Source organism: Strix aluco, chromosome 14, assembly GCF_031877795.1.
Source record: "Strix aluco isolate bStrAlu1 chromosome 14, bStrAlu1.hap1, whole genome shotgun sequence".
NCBI lineage: Eukaryota > Metazoa > Chordata > Aves > Strigiformes > Strigidae > Strix > Strix aluco.
The window spans coordinates 20,297,986-20,304,063 of record NC_133944.1 but is presented as its reverse complement, the minus strand read 5'-3'; positions in this window follow the sequence as shown (position 1 = coordinate 20,304,063).

Genomic DNA, 6,078 nt, shown 5'->3' with positions numbered 1-6,078 from the left:
TCCTTGGCCATCCTTCTCAGTAACTGCTTGGAGAAAAAAATGTGTGTATATATATTTATATAATATACATTTTTAACATATATATGTGTGTGTATATATAAATACATATGCATGTTGTTGAGCAAAGGGTTCGTAACAAATCTGTTGATCTTTCTGTCCCTGTTTCCATCATTCACTGGAGTTTGTTGTTAAGCTCAGATGAGAAAGAGAAATTGTTTTCTGTTCACTGGAACTGCTGTCTCTTCAGTGGCTCTACCAACAGAATACTTTATTTTGATGTTTAATAAAGTCATACAGGGAATTACTGTAGGTATTGTACTAAACCCTGAATCCCTAAACTTCAAAAACATTATTTTGGACCTTTCCAACTAAGAACAAAAAATACATAGATGTCATGAGTTCTGATAATCAGAATGAACTACATCATAGAAATGAATTGCATTTACCAGAATCTAGAGACAGATTCCAAGGAAGAGGTAAGAAAATAGCAGAGGCAAATGTGGGCTCTCAAATGACCTCCCAAAATGGAGGTCATCTGAGTCCTGACACTTTCATCAGTAAATTTAGTGTTGTGGAGCTGAAGGGACAGTAGAGTCAGAAGCTTACTAGTAGCTCAGTGCTGATTCATCTGGGGTGTTAAATGTTGCATTAGTTAAGCAACAACAATTGAGAAAGAAGCTCTTTCCTGGAGATTAACAGGTGATGGGGTAGGCTCGATGGCCTGAGGCTGCTTTTGTTATTAAAAGGTGGGATGGGGAGGAAAAAAGCTGTCTGCATGGTATTTATTCATGAGCAAACCTGGTTAACAAATAGGGACAGGATGTTTCTAAAATGACTATTCCAGCCATCAGATTGGAGTCCCTTCTTGAAAACCTGAATCACTTCATAGTAGACTAAAATTATACTTAAAGAAAGCAGCTATCAAAAGGGTATGTCTGTGCATACTGCTATAGATGCATGTTCGGAACTACCTAAAGAGAACTCTCAAAATACATATGCCCGTGCATCTGTATGTTGAGAAGATCTGTCCTTCATACCATCAGGTTTTTGTGATATTCTGGGAAACACAGACATTCTTATCCAAGATGAGTTTCTATCTTATACATCAATGGTATAAAAAGTTTAAGGATAGTACTGTACTATTCTTTTTCCTTAGCTTTAGCTAGCACCCTAAAAAGATTTGAAAATGTAAAATTCCAAAAGTAATTTGAAAGATCCAGAGGTGGAAATAGTTGCTGTGAATATTTCAAAATACTACTAAGTAGCTATGAGTGCATGACTCATTAACTAAGGAAGAGTTCAGCTGCTTTCTGTTTCATCTCACTTTATTGCTTTGTCTCCTTCTGTACGTGTATCTGAACTAAATAACTGTGAAGTCTTTAGATCGATATGGTCTGTACTATACTGATTAGGATATACGCCATAAGATTTTAGTTATGACACCTTAAGGATGTCTGTTCTTATGTCACCTCCCATACTAACATTATATTTGTTTGAAGGACCCTATAAAGGCATAATATCATAATCATTCTTCTTTGCAGCAGTACTTGCTAAAGCAGCTTGTAGTCAAAACAGCATTTCTAGCCCTAACGAATCCCCAAAAAGAAAAAAGTTGTGGAACAGTAACTTAATTTAGCTGAAGAACAGTTAGGGAGGTAAGGCTTCTGAAAATTCCCCCCAAAATTTACTTGCCAAAACAACTTCTAAACTCCTGGTTACAAAACCAAAATCTGCTTTTTATAGTTTGTAAGTAATGAGAGGGATATTGCATCATGGCTTTGACCAGTCTTATGGTTTGTTGAAAGGGGAAGATTCTTTACTCTCACTCCTGACTGTATGCTCCTCTATTTGTGTAGGCTCTGGCAGTAACAGCCTCTGTAGAACAAAGTTAGCCTGGTGACTAAAAGGTGTTTTACTGGTGAATTAACAAATTGCATTGGCTCAACTAGAGTCTGACCACAACCACAGCAGGTATGAAGAGATGGGATACATGAAGCTGGGAAAGAGAAGAGTGGGGAATCTAGAAGGACCTCCCACTTCTGGCAGTGGCAAGCTGTCAAACCAGCTTAGCTGTAGTATTTAACTTCAGAAACTGTGGTCAGAAGTTTTGCTTGAAAAGGCATCTGTCAAATTAAAGATTTTTCTGAACAGAGTTTAAGTTCAGAATTCTATTCAAATTTGCAGGTGGTCATGTGAGCCTGTTCTCTGACAACTGTTCAGACAAAGTTTTAGACTTGGGTATCATCTCCATATTAAAGTTTTAAACATTACCCTTGGTAATATGATGCAATGAAACAAAATATACATACTTAAATAGCCTCAGCCAATTTTGTAGTAATCTTAACATGCCCACTAAGATGAAAAGTGTCAGAGCAATGTATCACTTTACTATGATTTCATCAATTTCTTAAACTCTAGTCCAGCATTCTCTTAGCAATGCTGCTGAGACTGTTGAATATGCTATCACCCGTAACCTGTTTTTTTGTTCCTATCATCTGGAACGGTTCTGAGCAGCAGAACTACTGAGCACTTCTGGCAGCAAAAAGGATTGTATGAATGCTCCCTAGTACTCTATGGATAAAAACATCCCAAATGTCATAAAATGCCTTTGTCTGTTTAAACTGAAGCAGATGTCTTTGAAGGAAATTAGATAGCATGTACCTGCCTTTTCTGACAGTAGACAAGAAGACTGCACTTTCTGCTGTAGAAGCTTTGACAAGTAAATGGGATGTATTATTGTTTTCAGCTGACAAAACTGTTCACAAAGTGAACTTTATCTATTCCAGGTCTGGAAACTTTTTCTGTACTCTGAGGCTGAATACATCTTTGAAATGCTTTTGGCAGGCCAACTATTAGTACATACTTCTGTGTTAACTAGTTACAATTCACACAAAATATGAGAAATTATTGGCTGTAGGCCACATGAGAGCTGAGTTAAGTTGTGAATTACGTTTGCCTTCTGGATCATAGTTTGACTACCCTGATCTACATAGCAGAAAATGTTCAAGCAGAGGATGCTATATTATTCAGCTGAAAGGGTTAATGTAGTGATGATGAAACCTAAACTGAGCAAACAAATGGACATTTACCATTTAACATAGGTGATGTAGTGTTTCTAATAACAAACACTGCTACTGCTGAATGTTCCTATGGACTGCAAATTTTACCCAGTTTTTCAGAGCCACAATTCAAGACAAAAGACTCAGATTTTCTTTCTATTCTAACAAGTTGAAATACTCCTTTCCTCCTCCTGCCTCACTGAGACAAACTGTACAGCAGTGCAAGTACAACAGCAGTATGTGTGTCCTCTTACCTTGGGTGTATGGCACTGCCTAAGAACATTTTCAAAGTTGACCTAATTCTGGGTGGGCTGTAAAGAAAAAATGCCTGTTTAAAAAGGGGAAAGGGGAAAAATATCCATGGACTCTTCAAGGCTTCTGTCTATCACCTCTATATTATGAAAGTCTTGTATCTGATTCCCACATGTCATTATTATATGTATATAAACATACATATTTTATATTTAAAATTGGAGGTGTCTATTATCCTGTGGTTTTCTTTGTAGTGCATATGAAGTGTGAGACTTATTACTGTTTGAACATGCCTCCTATATTTTTTAGATACATCTACTTGTTTTGATACTCTTCTTCAGGGTAAAAAAATTCAAATTGGTCCAGAGAACACACAAACCTGGGGGAAAAGCCTAATCATTGGCTAGAATTTGACTGTCGTTTTCCCAAGACATTAAGGAGAATTATTGGAATTAAGTTGAAGGAAACAAAGAGAAGGAGGAGGCAAAAGGCGTTGTGCAACTGTTGAGCAGAGATTTCTTCTATAATGCTTTGTAAAACAAACAAAAGCAAGAATCTCTTCATGTGGAGTTAGTCATTTAAGACTGACTTTGCAAATCTGAATGGTCCTTGTCCAGCACAGTGTCCAACCATAAGTCTAGGTACAGCTTAATGTTACGTTCTTCTACTATTTCCTGAACAACATACAAATTAGTATGGATTATTATCTGAATGAGTCCATAGGAGAAAATCCATGATGAGGTGTTGGTTCAGCTGATAGCACTTACCATTTCATTTGAGGGTAAGACAGTAACTGCAGAGCACTGGTGTGGGATACTGTGCCACTGCTGACTTCCAGAGCATTTCTTATAAGAGGTTCATAGTTTCATGGCCAAACACAAACGCATCATGATATTATGTCTACTTAAAGGCCTCCCACACTAATTTCAGCTTTTTAGAGCATACTTCACTGCATGCCTAAGCCAGTGTGTGGTCTTGCAGAGATTAAATGACAGTTATGTTCCATTAATATAATTGTACCCTTTAGCCATGGGCAAAGGACACAGTTTTGGAATTTTCAAAATGAAAATGAAGGCAAGTATTACAAATAACCTTAAAACCTGCATTCACTGCACATCTTACCGTGGTGGAATAAAATGCATCTAAATAGTGCAGAGGAGCAGTGTACATCAAGCATGACAGTAGCAATGCATTCTTTATTCAGAATGGGTCCAGAGTCCAGGAAGTATAATATAACTAATTTATATAAAAATAATGGCAATAAAGCTTTTCCTTTCCTGCTTTAACTTTCAACAGGAATTCACCCATGTACTATTCAGGAGTAGTAAATGAATTTTTATAAGGCCCTCTAGAGTCTTTTATCTGCTGCCTTCTATTGAGTCTGCTTAGCAGGAAGCAATAGTTGAACTTGAATGCAACAAGTTAGCTCTGTGCTGAATGCTGCCTTCACAACTGACATCTGTCATGTCACAATGAAACTTCTTGAGAAACTGCGCAAATGGTAAGAAATATGAGATCTTTTGCAGGAATGTGAATTTGGGATCTTTGCATGGCCTGGGAAAAATTCAGTAATGATCCAGCTTTGGACTAAAGCCTGCCATTGGAGTTGACTTGCGATAGACACAGAGTTCTTTTCTATGTTCTTAATCAATGGTAGTGTACCCTCACCCCCTTCCAAAGGCTCTGTCAATCAGATGTATTTTGAATAGAGGCTAAAATATAATTTCTTGCTGTTTCCAAATAGGAGCAGATATCCTGAGTTTCTGAATCCTGACAGAGAATTCTGTCAGTCATGCCTTTTGTTATATCAAGGATATCAAATTGAGGCACATGGACTGCAACTGTGGCCATGTGTTGGCATGTGTGTACAGAGAGGAAGGAGTAATAAGAAAAAAATATAAGAGATTAAATACCCTTTCTATGTAGGACTTGTAACCAACATTATGAAGTACTTCATAACCAACATATGAAAAAAAAATTGCTTTGTGTCAAGCAGTTCAGAAGTAGTCCTTGCTGTACTGACATGAACTTCATTTTATTAGGTTTTTAAGGTGCAACCTTATGCAGAGTACATGACAACAGCATAATCCAGATGGAAAGCAATTATTAAGAGCTATGCAAGGAGCAACAGTTGCGTAGGTATAGTAACTTCACAGTGAAGCTGCTTGAACATGAAGGCATTGCTGGGAGGTGTGGAGGAAAGGTATTAAAGCAGCATTTATGTGGAAGGAGCATGTCTCTCCTAGGCAGTCATTCTAAAAAAGGGTCCTCTGTACTGCTGGTAGAAAAGTGAGAGAGTCACATTCAAATCAAATGTAAAAATAGTAAGTGTATAATGGCATTATAACAGGTGTGAATTTCACTCTATTAAGGCAGCTTTTCTTTGAAGTGTCACTTCCTTTCATTGGGGGGAAGGAGGAGACAGTAATGACTGTATGTCATGAATGATGTCTTAAATATGTATTCAATTTATACTTGTAATACTATTGTGGGAAACTTGTGATCTCTACAGACATTTGATCATTCTGTGATGCTATATACTTGGCTAATATTCTGCATTTTCAGATGCTTGAGAGAAAGTATAGAAAAATATAAACTAGAGGAAGATTGAGGAAGCCAGAAACGCTAAAAGGGAGCAGATCAAGTGTCTGCCTTTGGCCCAGACTTGAAAACTCTGAGGGAGCAGAAAGGTGAGGAATGAAAATGAATATATAACAAAGAATCTATGTATATGTGCATATAGATATACATTCATATTTGTCTATAA